Source organism: Chelonia mydas, chromosome 1 (genome assembly GCF_015237465.2).
Source record: "Chelonia mydas isolate rCheMyd1 chromosome 1, rCheMyd1.pri.v2, whole genome shotgun sequence".
NCBI classification, from domain to species: Eukaryota; Metazoa; Chordata; order Testudines; family Cheloniidae; genus Chelonia; species Chelonia mydas.
The window spans coordinates 299,453,699-299,469,608 of NC_057849.1; the positions used below are offsets into that span (position 1 = coordinate 299,453,699).

The 15,910-nt window shown below is 39.9% G+C and overlaps 1 protein-coding gene across 8 annotated transcripts in view; it reads left to right on the forward strand.

Moving 5' to 3' along the window:
- The window catches only part of FOXP2 (forkhead box P2), a 548,879-nt gene that overhangs the window by 70,779 nt on the left and 462,190 nt on the right, over window positions 1–15,910 (forward strand). For all 8 annotated transcript variants that reach the window (XM_043549777.1, XM_043549764.1, XM_043549728.1 and 5 more), the window contains exon 2: window positions 8,138–8,268. The gene's annotated coding sequence lies outside the window, so the exon portion shown is untranslated. The remainder of the gene's footprint in view (window positions 1–8,137; window positions 8,269–15,910) is intronic.

Here is a 15,910-nt window from a genome sequence, read left to right on the forward strand (position 1 = left end):
AGTGTAGACCTACCCTAAATCACTATTAAATATGGGTCTTAAGCTCCTTAGTCACTTTGGTGCTTTTGAAAATTTAACCCATATCCTCTATAGTTGCGCCACACTATGCAAAGGAGGGCCATTTAAAATAAAATGTGCAATATAAACAACAATTCAGCAAAAAGGACTAATCACCCAGATTTGACACAAATGAATATCCATTGGCAAATATAATGAAGATAAAATAGGCCCAAACTATCCCTAAAATCCTAGTCAGGGTGTTGGAGAATGGAGAGCTCTGTAGTGGGCCAGGCAGGTTGTCTAAGCTCTGGCAGACTAAAGTGGAGAGCAAGTTCCAGATTTGAAGACATCACAGGGAGAACACCCTGCCAGCAACTCGCTCCCATTGTTTGCTAGATAGCTTCAGATCAATAGACACTCTAACATGAGTTTGACAATGTTTTATGGAAAGAGTGGTGATTGCAGGGCCCAAATCTTGAGATTTATAGGTTAAAACTAACATCTTGAATTCTACCTATCTGAAAACTGATCAGCAGCAAGTGTAGTTTGCAGAGCACCAGCTTAATGTTCTCTCAGTGTGAAATTCTACTTGATAGGCAGGCAGATGCATTCTACACTAGTTTTATTGGATCATGTTGAACACCTTTTAATGGTGCAATGACAAGCAGAAATAGCTGTCAAGTACTACATCAGAGAGAAGGTTGCACTGTTCTCACTGGGGGTAGATGAAGAAAAGCACACTTAGCCACAGCTGCTATTTTGGGCATCTAGGAATAGCCTATGATCTTTCTAAGTTATATGGCTGTGTTTCAGATGTTGACCACATTTCTCCAAGCATGGGTGTCAATATATATTCTGCCAGTTCCTCCAGCTGCACATCCTAACAGCCAAGTTGTCCCATTGTTGTCCAGATTAACTTGTAGCCAGTTAGTCTTCACCGAAACACCTAATTCAATGGTGGAGCTGATATCCATGTGATTAAACTACTAAGCCAGGTGATAAATGAATTGATCATGAATCTTAGACCATCTTGCCAGCATTTCCCCTCTATTCCATCTCATTAGAACTTAGTCCAAAATTCTGACCTCCCCCCCCGCACCAAACAATTTCAAACAACTGCTGTTTTATTTTAAATTAATCTGCCACAGAAAAGTTACTTCTTTCTTTCCCCAAATGTGAAAATTATTCCCATGTCCCATATCTGATATTACACCTGTCCAAGTCCTAGGATGTGGAAAGATTCAGCCTGCCCCAATGATATTTCTATAGTGAAAAATATTGTAAATGTAAAATCAGATATTTTGGGACCCTGTGAAGCTAGATACAGGAGTCTTATATCATTGGATAGGGAAGATTCTAGTTTCCTAATGGGACCAATCCATCCTGTCTAGCTGTGAATGAGGCAGAGATATCAGACTAAATTCAGAGAGGTTTTTTTGTGTGTGTGTGTGTGGGGGGGGGGGGTAAGCTGTTTTAGATCATCTTTAGGGGAGTTAAGAATGGAATTTATGGTAAGTAAGGTATATAAGCCTAATAAATGTTATGGACTTTCTAAAACATACCTAAGATACTTTTTCTGTAACATCCTGTATACAAAATACATGGTACTGTGGGTTAAAGAGTTTTATCAACACTCATTTGGGATCACCTGCATAACTCACTTGTGGTTTCATCAGCTGTGGTGAAGGTCATGCAGATAAAACCTTTGCACCACACCACATAATTACGTTTCTACCAAATTCATGGCCGTGAAAAACACATCACGGACTGTGAAATGAGACCTTCCCTGTGAAATCTAGCTATTGGAGGGGCAGGGGAACGGCAGGGCTGGGGGCACCTACCATTCACTGGGGTTCAGCGGCTAGTCCACCGGGCTGAGGAGGGACAGACCTTCCTTTTCCCCTGCACGGCTACTCTTGGGGTGAGATCAGACCAACCTCCGGCTACAGGAAGCTCCGCCGCTGCGCTGCTTTCAGAGTCAGGTCTGAAGGCAATAGCCACGGAGCTTCCTGCAGCTAGGGGAGATTTCCAGAGGTGGAGGGTGTGTCTGATCTCCTGCGTGCTGCTGGGAGCGCCCCTGCCAGGGGCTCCTAACTGCTAATCCCGGCCGGGCAGGGGCGGGACAGGACTTCCTCTTCTCCTGCATGACTGCTCTTGGGGAGAGATCAGACCCAACTTCTGGGTACCTCCTCTGGCTGCAGGAAGCTCCATGGCGGCTGCCAGCTCTGAAGGCTCCCAGCAGCATGGGGGAGAAAAGACCTACCTCCACCTCCAGGAATCTCCCCTGGCTGCAGGAAGCTCCGTGACTGCTGCCTTCAGAGCCAAGTGGGGTGGCAATCCCGTGACCCCCCTACATCAGCTTTGCGAACCCCCCACCCCCAACCTCTTTACGTATATAGTTAGTGTATGTACACCTTCTTTACTGTTTGTAAAGGCCTAACCTACTATACATGTGTTCTGGAGATATTTCCCAGCACCTTCTATCCCATAGGTCTCCTGTAAAATTCAGTTGCTTCCTGAGTGGAAGTCAAATTTAAATCAAGTGAAGTATTTGTACATATAATGGGACAACAAATTTTATCCCTGAAGTAATGTCTTTGACATAGAGTTGCACTAGGGAGGGTACTGAGCTAATGCATACATAAAATCAGTTTTTCAGAAAAATGTAATTTTCTAACCTTAAAACGGATACACAAGTAGCAAGTAGGCTGGAAAAGATGTATCAGTAATTCCCATTTTACGATTTTCACTTTGGAGGTTGTTGATCTTCATGGCCGTGATTTCAGTCATGGGTTCAACCAGCAGATCTTGACTATCTCTACTAGCTATCTGGAAGAGGATGAGCCATAAAGCTATAAGGGGGGACCTCAGTTTTCTTTCCTGTTGTGAAATGGGGTCGTGGTATGGAAAAGGCTGAGAACCAATGATTTAAATAATTGGGAATAAAAGTACACAGTAGACACGTGGTTGTGCACTGTTATACTACCATGCTGCTTCTCTCTTTTTGTTGTTGTGTTTTTGTTGGGGACAATATTTTCCAGTATTTTTATTTTTTTGTATTTCATAGGGTTCATTCTGGGAAATGGTGTAATGCAACATCATGTCCCCTAATTTAATGTGTGCAGAGTGCATTTCACCAAACTTTTGTGCAGAGGCGATCTTTGCTGAGATTTCAGCTCTTATACATGCACATTAATTATTTGTATTATAGTAGGGACTAGAGGCTTCAACAGAGATCAGGCTCCTGTTGTGCTAGGAGTTGTGGAAACACATGGTAAAGGACAATCCCTGCCCTAAAAAGGACAGGCGCTGAATAACGGATTTTTGGTTCACTGGTAATTCTGGGGAAAAAAAGTTGTTATGTTTTGGGTCAAACAATTTTTTTTAAGCAAATCAAAAAGTAGAAAAAACATCAGGTCAGGTTGAAACAAAATGTTTTGTTTCTTCCCGACTCTGAATTTTTTGATTTTGATTTGAGGCATTTTGACAAATGCAAAAGAGGAATAGCTTCACTCAACAGTGCCAAACCAACCTGATCTCCTTGCCAAACCAACCTGATCTCCTTCTTTGAGAAAGTAACAGATTTTTTAGACAAAGGAAACGCAGTGGATCTAATTTACCTGGATTTTAGTAAGGCATTTGATACCGTGCCACATGGGGAATTATTAGTTAAATTGGATAAGATGGGGATCAATAGGAAAATTGAAAGGTGGATAAGGAATTGGTTAAAGGGGAGACTACAACGGGTCCTACTGAAAGGTGAACTGTCAGGCTGGAGAGCGGTTACCAGTGGAGTTCCTCAAGGATCGGTTTTGGGACCAATCTTATATAATCTTTTTATTACTGACCTTGGCACAAAAAGTGGGAATGTGCTAATAAAGTTTGCGGATGATACTAAGCTGGGAGGTATTGCCAATTTAGAGAAGGACAGGGATACCCTACAGGAGGATCTGGATGACCTTGTAAACTGGAGTAATAGTAATAGGATGAAATTTAATAGTGAGAAGTGTAAGGTCCTGCATTTAGGGATTAATAACAAGAATTGTAGTTATAAGCTAGGGACACATCAATTAGAAGTAACGGAGGAGGAAAAGGACCTTGGAGTATTGGTTGATCATAGGATGACTATGAGCCGCCAATGTGATATGGCTGTGAAAAAAGCTAATGCGGTCTTGGGATGCATCAGGAGAGGTATTTCCAGTAGGGATAAGGAGGTTTTAGGACCGTTATACAAGGCACTGGTGAGACCTCACCTGGAATACTGTGTGCAGTTCTGGTCTCCCATGTTTAAGAAGGATGAATTCAAACTGGAACAGGTACAGAGAAGGGCTACTAGGATGATCCGAGGAATGGAAAACTTGTCTTATGAAAGGACACTCAGGGAGCTTGGCTTGTTTAGCCTAACTAAAAGAAGGTTGAGGGGAGATATGATTGCTCTCTATAAATATATCAGAGGGATAAATACCAGAGAGGGAGAGGAATTATTTAAGCTCAGTACCAATGTGGACACAAGAACAAATGGATATAAACTGGCCACTAGGAAATTTAGACTAGAAATTAGACAAAGGTTTTTAACCATCAGAGGAGTGAAGTTTTGGAATAGCCTTCCAAAGGAAGCAGTGGGGGCAAAAGATCTATCTGGCTTTAAGATTAAACTCGATAAGTTTATGGAGGAGATGATATGATGGGATAACATGGTTTTGGTAATTAAATATTCATGGTAAATAGGCCCAATGGCCTGTGATGGGCTATTAGATGGGGTGAGATCCGAGTTACCCAGGAAAGAATTTTCTATAGTATCTGGCTGATGAATCTTGCCCATATGCTCAGGGTTTAGCTGATCGCCATATTTGGGGTGGGGAAGGAATTTTCCTCCAGGGCAGATTGGAAGAGGCCCTGGAGGTTTTTCGCCTTCCTCTGCAGCATGGAGCATGGGTCACTTGCTGAAGGATTCTCTGCTCCTTGAAGTCTTTAAACTACGATTTGAGGACTTCAATAGCACAGGTGTGAGGTTTTTTTTGTAGGAGTGGTGGGTGAAATTCTGTGGCCTGCGTTGTGCAGGAGGTCAGACTAGATGATCATAATGGTCCCTTCTGACCTAAATATCTAAGAAAAAAAACAGTGGAAGGGGCGCCCCCCTTATAACCTGGAGGAAGACGAAGAAGCCATTGTCTCCCTTATAACGTTTAGCCCAGTGATTAGGGAACTCACCTGGGATGTGGGAGACCGAGGTTCAATTCTCTTCTGTCTGATGTGGAAAAAAGATCTGCACTTGGGTCTCCCACATTGTAGGAGAGTGCCCTGACCACTGGGCTATGGGATGTTATGGCGCAATTTTCTCACAGTCTCCCCTGTTGAAGCTATTGCACTTCTTATGAATAATTGAATATTCATTGGAGCAGAGCCCTGAACTTGGGTCTCTCATATCGTAGGTGAGTGCCTCCCCTGGCTATAGGATCATTCTCACGCTCTTTCCCTGGCTATTCATTGCCAGTCATAGAAGCAATTCACAGTTAAGAATAAACTATTTGCCAAAAATATTTCACCCAACTCTACTGAAAAGTTTACATTCTAAGTAGACAAGTCTACAAGTTTTGAAGTGGAAACAGAGGAACACGTAGGAGAAGGAACTTGCCTAAAGTCAGACAGCAGGTCAGTGGTGGAGCCAAGAACGGATCCCCCATCTTCTGTCTCCCCATCTGGTACACTGTCTACAGAGCCATACTGCTTCTCAAATTCAGCTTCTTGAGATAAAGGGTAAAACACCATTAACAGTCATTAGTTGTAACAGGATTAATTGTCTATCTTCTTTTGAAGGTCTCCATCCACTAGAGGGAGTGACTATTACACTGTACATATTTTGACCCAGTATGTTAAGCTGGCAAAGGACAAAAACATCTTTATAAGGCTAAATTCCCCACTGCAATGTGTAAAAAGAACAGTGATAAATATAGATAGTATAGACTTGTAGGAAGCTTTTAGACCTTTCTTTTTTTTTTTAACATGAAAGTCAGGTGTTATTTCATGGAGTTGCAAGAGGGACTTCTGCAGGTGCATACTGATATCTAAGCAAAGTTTCTTTTTGTTGTTATAAGCTTTTCCTTCACATAAAGTAGAGATGTGTTAGATATGGAAACATTCAGTTCACTAGCACAAAGAGGTGTGTTTTTCCATGCACAATGTAATTTGCTTCTGCTGTTATGCAGAATAGTGTGAAGGACCTGGTACATTCCTCTGACAAATCTGGTATAGAGAGAATTAATTAACGTGGGTTTTCCTATAAATGACATGCCATTTTATGACAGCAAAAAGTTTTTGTTCCTGATATCAATCATTCACTCTCTGCCAGTTCAAAAGGCTTCCCTGAAGGACTATACATTGATCTGCACATACCCAAAATACAGCAAAAACATTGCTGTATTCTGGAGATTAAAGCGAAAAAGATGTGTTTAACAATAAGAAGAAATATTAAAATACAAAATACAAAATCACCTGCACATCTACCAATGTGATATATGCCATCATGTGCCAGCAATGCCCCTCTGCCATGTACATTGCCAAACCGGACAGTCTCTACGTAAAAGAATAAATGGACACAAATCAGACATCAAGAATTATAACATTCAAAAACCAGTCGGAGAACACTTCAGCCTCCCTGGACACTCAATTACAGACCTAAAAGTCGCAATTATTCAACAAAAAAAACAGACTCCAATGAGAAACTACAGAGCTGGAAATAATTTGCAAACTGGACACCATTAAATTAGGCTTGAATAAAGACTGGGGGTGGATGAGTCATTACACAAACTAAAAACAATTTCCCCATGCTAATTTTCCCCCTACTGTTACTCACACCTTCTTGTCAACTGTTTGAAATGGGCCATCCTGATTATCACTACAAAAGTTTTTTTCTCCCGCTGATAATAGCCCACCTTAATCGATTACTCTCATTAGCGTTGGTATGGCAACCCCCATTTTTTCATGTTCTCCGTATGTGTCTCTGTGTGTGTATATATCTATATCTTCCTACTGTATTTTCCACTGCATGCATCTGACAAAGTGGGCTTTAGCCCACGAAAGCTTATGCTCAAATAAATTTGTTAGTCTCTAAGGTGCCACGAGTACTCCTTGTTCTTTTTGATAGTTTTTAAGGTTTGCTTAGCAAGGAAACTTGGGATACACAAAAGCTGACCAGCATTTGGGTAAGAGTTGAACCATATTGGAAATACATTAGGTGAGACCATGGACTCTAAAAGATGAAATCAGCTGGGGACTTGAGACAGAGATTAGACATTTGGTCCTCTTTTTCAGCTACTTTTACATGGTTGGCCTGGGAGAATGGAGCCTGGGAAAGTGTTGTTACTTTGTTTCCTCATTTTGTTATTTTGTGTGGTCCAACTATTTGGATTAGATAGGTTTGCTGCCTGCCTTCTGGGTTCAAAACTAATTGAGTTTGTTAGCGTGCCGTAAACTAAACGGCAATGGGATGGAAGGAAAATTTCTATGAAACTCAAAAGAATCAGTTGTGTACTTCCAGTCTGAAATTACCATTGGCCTGACTCCCTAATGCCCTTCAGCTTGAGTAGTCAGTTACACCAGTGTAAAGTTGGTGTAAAATGCTACCCATTTTGTACCCGTTTTTCATGATGAAAATGATTATATAAGGCATAGGCAACAGAGAACCAGACACTACAGTTTTGTGTAACAGAAGGGGAGCATTAAGAATAGCAAGAATATTTATTAGTGATGGGCAACTCTAAATATAGGAGGTTGGTTTGGATGAGCACCAAAACCTCAGGTACTTATCTGAACCTATCTAAACTATTATGAATTTCTTGGTACTATAAAATGAGAATATATGTTTGGCTCCTGAGCTATGTTTAGCTTATAATGAATCCTAACCATGAAGTAGGTGACTGATTTGCATGTTTTTAGATGCTTGATGTAGGAAGATGATATATAAATCAAATGGTTCACACCCCCCGCCCCACCAAATATACTGTATACATATATAAGTATATTTTTCAGTAAATATACTGAATTGTGTTTAAAATAAATCATTGTAGTCACCTGATATAGGACCCAAAGTGACAGACTTACAGACTTTCTCTATTCCTTTCCCCTTGATAACTTAAAGGCTGAAGAAACTTCATCCTTATCTGCTGGAGAAGTGAAAGACGCTCCTTGGAGAAAGAGCCAGTGTAAGCAGAAAGACAAAGACTACTCCTTCCTCAACACAGGGAGGTGAAGAAGGGACCCCAAGGAGATGTAAGTAATTTATAATATATCTGTGGCTCCGACTGATTCTAACGTGATATTGTATGCTATGCATGCTACAATACTACTGACTGGTGTTGTTTAAAAAGTGAAATAGAGCATTGGAAAATGCTGTAGTGGTTGCAGAAAGTTTGAAAGTATGTGCCCTTGTGGATGTGATAGCTCCAGAATATTAGTTTTTTCTCTCCTATAAGTGGTACAATTTTTTGTTTTTGTGAAAATTGTGCACTGGCAATAAAAATCAGAAGCACACTTTTTTACCACTTTATAACTTTCAATCTTTGTCTTTTTTTTTTAAAAAAGAGAAGAAGCATGTTTTTGTGCTAGTGAATGGTAGTACCAGCCTTGGAGATCAGACGCTGTTGGGCAGTGTGAAGTAAAGGAACACTTCTCTTTTTACTTTGCTGGGGGATCACTGATGCTGAAATCTTAATCTCATTCAGAGCTCTGATGTACTGCACGGTTAGTAATTTTGGTTATAGATTCTACTGCTTTGTTACTGTTTCCTGTTGAGCATTTCACATTATGGAAAAAGATTTTTTTACAATGTTCATTCTAAATTCCAACCACAATAGGAAATATTCACAAACCCATAGGAAGTAAAGAGATGTCTTTTAACTTCTTGTACTAAAGGTTACGAGGAACACGATGTATTTAAATTATCTATTGCTATTTTTGAAAGCTTAAAAAATGTTATCCTGTCTTTTGTCTGGCACCAAGCATTAGATGATATCACGTTAATGCTGTCATTGGAGTAACTGACATGTGCAAAGACATTCTTTCCCTCCCCAGGAAAGTATAGCATAGAGTAAGCTTTTCTGAGTGAGTGTTTGTTTGTTTTGGAGAGGTGGGAGAAGTAGGAGGAGGCAGGGCTTTGCACACCATTTCATTTTGTGCCAATTTTATAATGGTTTTCTCCCCATCTCCCTTCCTCTTTCATTTCATTTACCCTCTCAGTACAGATTTTGCCTCTGATTTTGGCTGCAATGCTAGTAGCTGTCTGTAAAAGTTATGAGAGCTTAAAACATTATTCATTTTTATTTTGTAAGTGCTGATGATATGCTCGGCACATATAGCATGAAAGCCCATTGAAGTCAGTGAAAAGACTCCCTTTGACTTCAGTAGACTTTAGGTCAAGACAATAATTAAAAGGAAATTCAGAAACATAACCTAGATTTAGTTGTTAAAAATGAACACTTTTTTCTTTTGAGTGTGAAAGGGATGGTATGACTAAATTATTATCCTATATATATAAGAGAAAGAAGTAGGCAAAAATACACTGGGCCTGATGAATTGACCCTAGGATACTTAAGGAACTAGCCAAAGCAAACTTGGAACCATTAGTGATTATCTTCAAGAACTCATGGAGGATGAGTGAGGTCCCAGAAGACTGGAGAAGGGCAAATACAGTACCTGTCTTTAAAAAGGAGAACAAAGAGGACTAGGTGAATTATAGACCAGCCAGCCAAGGTACTACACTTAAGAAGGAAAAATCAGATGTATAAATACAAAATGGGAATCGCTGGCTGGATGGTAGTACTACAGAAAAGGATCTGGGACATGCAGGGTTGCAAACAGAATATGACCCATAATGTGATCTCATTCTGGCATGTGTTAACAGGAGTGTTCTATAAAAGATGCAGGAGGTAATTGTTCCACTCTATTTGGCACCGCTAAGGCCTCAACTGGAGTACTGTGGCCTGCTTTAGGTGCCATGCTTTAATAAAGAGGTGCGCAAATTGGAGAGAGTCTAGAAGAGAGCAACAAAAATGATAATAGGCTTAGAAAACAAGACCTATGAGGAAAGGTTAAAAGACGTGGCATGTTTAGTCTTGAGAAAAGATGATTGAAGGAGACCTGATAACAGTGTTCAAATATATTAAGGGTTATTATAAAGTGGACTGTGATCAGTTGTTCTCCATGCCCACTGCAGGTAGGACAAAGTGTTATCAGCTTAATCTGCAGTAAGGGAGATTTAGGTTAGATATTAGGAAAAGCCTTCTAACTATAAGGTACTTAAAACCTGGAATAGACTTCCAAGGGAGGTTGTGGAATCCCCGTCGCTGGAGGTTTTTAAGGCAAGTTAGACAAACATCTCTCAGGGATGGTTGAAGTATAGTTGGTCCTGCCTCAACATTGAGGATGGACTACAATGACCTCTTGAGGACCCTTCCATCTCTACATTTCTATGATTTTATGAACAAATCATTAATAGGAGCAAGCACTCACCTTATGAAACAAAGTGTATGACTTTTATTATGAGCAGAGCTGGTAGAAAACCTATTGTTAAGGTTACCTTACACTTTCAACTATAAGACCCTGTTTTCAGTGCTAATAACTTTGCCAAACTTTACCTATCCAGGCTGAAGTTCTCCATGTTGGGTGTCTGCCTCAGGCTGAACTGTTTTTTGAAAATTTTAGCAAGAATGGTTCTGCCATTTCTGACAATTGTTAGGGAAAAATTCGTTGTTTTGCCTTTTAAAAAAAGTCTTTCAACTGTTTGCTTTGGGGTGGGGACTTGAAATTTGATCTTGGGTCACCACTGGATCCCGGATGTGCCTTTTGCCATTCCTGTGAAAATCCATCCTAATTTGCCTTAATTTTAAGCCTCTGTAAATTGCCATTTGTACATGCAAAGTAGAGGCGTGTTAGAGTTTGTCAGCAAGATTTTCAAAACTTTCTTTGTGTACTTAGGCTGTTGTCATGGATTCATAGATTCTAAGACCAGAAGTGGCCATTATGATTGTCTAGTCTGACCTCCTGTGGCCACAGGACTTCCACAAAGTAATTCCTAGAGCAAGTCTGTAGGACCCTAGTCTCATTTGATACATAAATTAGAAATTGTATAATGAATGAGGATGGGGAGAAAGGATGGTCTTGTGGTTTAGTAATTGAGTGCCACCCTGCAGAACTGGATTCTATCTCTGTCTCTGCCACAGGCCTTCCTTGTGCTCTGAACCAAGAGTATAAGGGGCGATGCAGACAGTTGCCTCTCCAGTTCCTTCTTACCACTGCAGGGCCCAAGTCAGAATTCTCTATGTCCACAGATACCTCCTTGTTTCTTCATCTTCTTCAGAACCTGTTTAAATACCATGTATTAATCACCCACATGTGGAATGCACATAGGAACTAGCACTCGAAGAAGAAATGGAGGTTTCTTACCTGAAACTGGAGATTCTTCTAGATATGTGATCCATATCCATTACCCACCCTCCTTCCCCTCTGCTTCATGTCCTTATGATTCATGGTTAGAGAGGAACTGGAGAGATGTCAGTCTGCACTTCCCTTTGTACCCTGTTTCAGAGCATGAGGAGGGCAAGTATGCAGGTGCAGACCAAAGGACATTGCTTGCTGGAAATCTATCTCAGCCACATGGTGCACATGCAGACCCACATGTGGAATACACAGAAGGTCCACACATCTCAAAGAAGCTCCAGTTACGGGTAAGGGACCTCCTGTCACACTGCTTGGTATCACTGTGGGTTCCACTTCAGGGCAGACTGTTTAATAATATTGAAGTTAACCCAGTGCCAGCTATGGTTGTAATGCTAAGGCGTTACACCAGCTAATCACACTGCTAATTAATTCACTAGGCTTTTGCCTGTCTCATTATAGAGTTTAAACAGTCCCCTGGGAAACCCCTGTCCCACTTGACACCAAGTAAGTGGACCCCTGTGATATTAGGCTCTTTTCACTGTAATGTCACAAAGTCAAAGTTCCTCTGTTCCAAAATGACCAAACACATGTCACAGGTCAATTCCTCCTTAGATCTCCCTCGTGTATCAAATAAGACAATGGTCAGTCTGATACTGTAATAATCATATGTAGGTTTTATTAATTAAATGATAATAAAGCAAGCGATATTTACACAATACTAAGAATAATAAAGACACAGACAGACAAAGACATAAACTTTGGTTACTATCTTATAAAACTTCTGTTCAACATAACAAGTCTTGTAGGTTCAGCTTCTCAGGTTTATCCCAGCTGTGACGGCTAGGGGTCTTTTACCTGGCAGACAAAGTCCTTGCCTCTTAGGGTCCAGTCTGATTAAAAAGAACCTTGTTTCCTTCCTCTTGGCAGCTTTTATCTGAAAATCCTGCCAGATGATCGTTCTGACTCCAGGGCTCACAGATGCAAAGATGGTAGTCAGAGGTCCAGGAGGTAATTATTCGGTGAAGTCCACCTATGTGACTTATCCATGGGACGGAAGCTTCCCCTTCTCCGTTGTCCTGTAAACTGATTTCTACCTGCTGTATTGAGAATCGAGGCTACCCATTCAGTGATCAGTGTCTATCTTAGGCACTGAATGAGAAAGAGATTTTTATGGAAAAATAGTGTGTGATCATTTAAAGACAGCTTCTGCACATGGGGGCTGAGTTCGGGTAGCACAGGCATTTCATAACTTCTGAGAGCTTGAGTTTGCAACCTTAATATTCTTGTAAAATATAATTGTATGTAGGGTGTCTTTGTACTTTGGCAGCTCTTTGGGTGGTGCTTTGATGCCAGGTAACACCCCTACTGTATTAATTAAGATGTAATAATAGCAGTGTATTACTGCACTCATATATGACGATGGCCAAAATTTTCAAATGGGTGCTTATGGGAACTGCAGGTACTTAGCACTTTTGAAAATCAGGTCACTTATCTGAATGTCTTAAATATGGACTTGGGAGCCTAACTTTAAGCACTGAATTTTGAAAATTTTATACAGCATGTGTCCAATTTGAGTGACAGATCATAGTCCGGTATTGCATGCAGGACCTGGTTGAATACCCATTGAATTCAATGGGAGACTTTCCTTTGAGTTCAGTAGAGGTTGAATTGGACCCATGTAGAGTAAATGATCCTAGAACATTTGCCAACTAAATGGCCTAATTGAGTCCTTTTTCACTGCAACACAGGGCCTCTTTGTGTATTGTGAGGTGTTCACTCATGAGGTATTCATTTTTTAGTCCCCTCTGTTTTCAGATGCCTTAACAAGGCCTCTTTCAACACAATGACTGAGAGTTTACCATGTAAGGTAGGGATATCCTATTTAGATTGCTTTTGACATAGATGCCCTTCTATGAGGCTGTGTTGTAATATAAAGTTATGCTGTTATATATCCCCTGCTCTTTTTGAAATGTGCTTTGGGATTTTTAAATTCCTTTTGGGCAGTGGATCTTGATTTTAGGTTCTCCGGCTATTCAGCTTCACCATTTCTTCCATCTATCATCTATCGCTCCAGTTTACCTTTAGGGTATGAAGCCAAGTCATGGTGTGGGACTTGAATATGTGACCTATCTCAGAGGCAAAAATGTTACCATTGTCATTGACACAGACAATAAAATTTCTCTCATTTGAGTGAATAAACAGAATTCTTTTTGGAATTGATAATTTATTTCCTCGTCTGTGTGTGCTGATGGTAATGCATTTTCCATGTTGAAGAAATATTTAATGTTAATCATCAGCAAAATGTCGTTTCAAATAGCATTTTAACATTAGTAATGAAGTGAATATTGCTATGAAATGTACTAATTTTGTTTTCCCCCCTGTATTTTTGAGCTTTACAGGCCGAGAAATGGAAATACTTTAATTTGTTTTCTTCATACTATACTTTTTTATAGGAAGGAAAAGGAAATGAATGAGTAAGAAAAATATGCCTTTATTTTAAAGTAGATTTTACATTTTTTTGTCCAATATTGTACGGTGCAAAAGACGTTACATTAAAAAAAATTCTGCTGCTAGTAGCACGCTTTTACAAAAAAATTATTTTTAGGCTACATATTTAAATGGAAGTGACTAGACTGCATGTTTTCAGGTTGTTTGAAAGTAAATAAAGAGCAGTTTGACACCTGATTGGGTAATGATTATATAGTGCTTGACATTAAATCAGTGTTTACTAACCATTACAATTATCATCCAATGTTAGATTTTTTTCCTGTAATTAAAATGATGGCAAATGTTGCCTTTTTAATGACAACTACTGTATTTAACTTATGATGATGGCATACAGACTTCATTGTTTTGCTCTTTTGCCAGTTTTAGTTTCTGTAATTCTGTGTTGTGTGATCATAATAGGTCTATCAAAGGCTAGAGGGAATGTGTATTAAGCAATTTTTTGCCTAGAGGTTGTGCGTATGTTGCTTAATACACATTCCCTCTAGCCATAGAGGTTGTATGTGCGTATGACACAATTGTAGTATAATTTTGTAATTCAATATCTTTTATTTATAATTTTTCTGTTTTCATTTATTAAAATTATTAATTTGGACAGCTGGATTTACTCTGATATTGTATTTCTCCATGTAAATGGGCTAATCAGAACATGTGTGTACTATTTTGAGTTTCTCACTTGGAACACTACTCTTGCATGGGGGATCACAAGCTGTCAGCCTCCACCCCAAACCCCACTTCACCTCCAGCATTTATAATAGTGTTAAATATTTAAATAAGCATTTTTAATTTATAAGGGGGGGTCGCACTAAGAGGCTTCTGTGTGAAAGGGATCACCAGTACAAAAGTTTGAGAACCACTGGCCTAGGCACACATTTTCCCTTTGCTCTGGCTTACCATATTTACTGGTATCACTAAAATAACAAGATGCCAATGCAAAGCAAAGCCACAATAAGTTTTTTATTTCAGGAATCTTTGCCCAACCTGAAGTAAGGATTCGCCATCAAAGGAATATTTGGTATTGTTCATTGTCACCTACTCCAAAGCAAAGTCAGCCTGTGGGCTATCCTCAAATGAGGGAAATGCCCCCATATTAATAATTCCTAGACAAGTACTTTCTTTTTATTAGCATGCCCTTTGGCATGATAATGCCTATCAATACTTAGATCTTAGAAGTGGTGAACCATGTGCTATAAACATGATCATAACATTTCCCCAGAAACAATGTTGTGATCATTATCCCAAAGCTTTCTGGCTCAGATCCCCACCCGGTGTAAATACATGCAGATCCACTGAAGCTGGCCCTCTGTTTAAAATTGAGTTATTTGATTTTATGGGCTTCCCCTACCCCCCCATTTGGAGAACTTTGTTTGAGTTGATATATAGGGTTGTTTTCCACCCTCCACTAGTTTAAGGATGCTCAACTTTGAAAGGCATCATCTGTGCTATCACAACAGCCTATCAGAGAGAGCCTAGTTTTGAAAATTGTAAAACTCCAGTTACGCCAAACTGCTTCTGAACAGTGTGTGATGGGTTAGTGTATATACATGTCGGTATCAATTTTCTGTTTTGTTAAAGTGTTAGCCAATGCATATGTTACAGATATGTTATATATCTCTCTTTTGCTTTCTCCCCCCGCCCACATTAATAACCATTAATAGTATCCTGCGCAATTTTTATTATGCTTATTCTTGCTCACTTATTCGAAATATCCCATAACAGTACAACTCGGCATTTGGCAAAGGCAGATAGGAAAACCATCAAAATCAAGTTATGTAAGTACAGGTAGGGAGTGCCTTCATGGCCCAACTAGTTTTTAGAATGCTGTGCTTGAAAACAGAGATAAGAGGGGTACACCATAATACCTGGAAAAAAAGGTGATTGGGAGATTTTAGTCTTGCTTGACATATACAGTGCCTTTTACTTGTAAAGAGGTCTAGTATCAATACAAGGGGATGGGGGGGGGGCGGGGGTG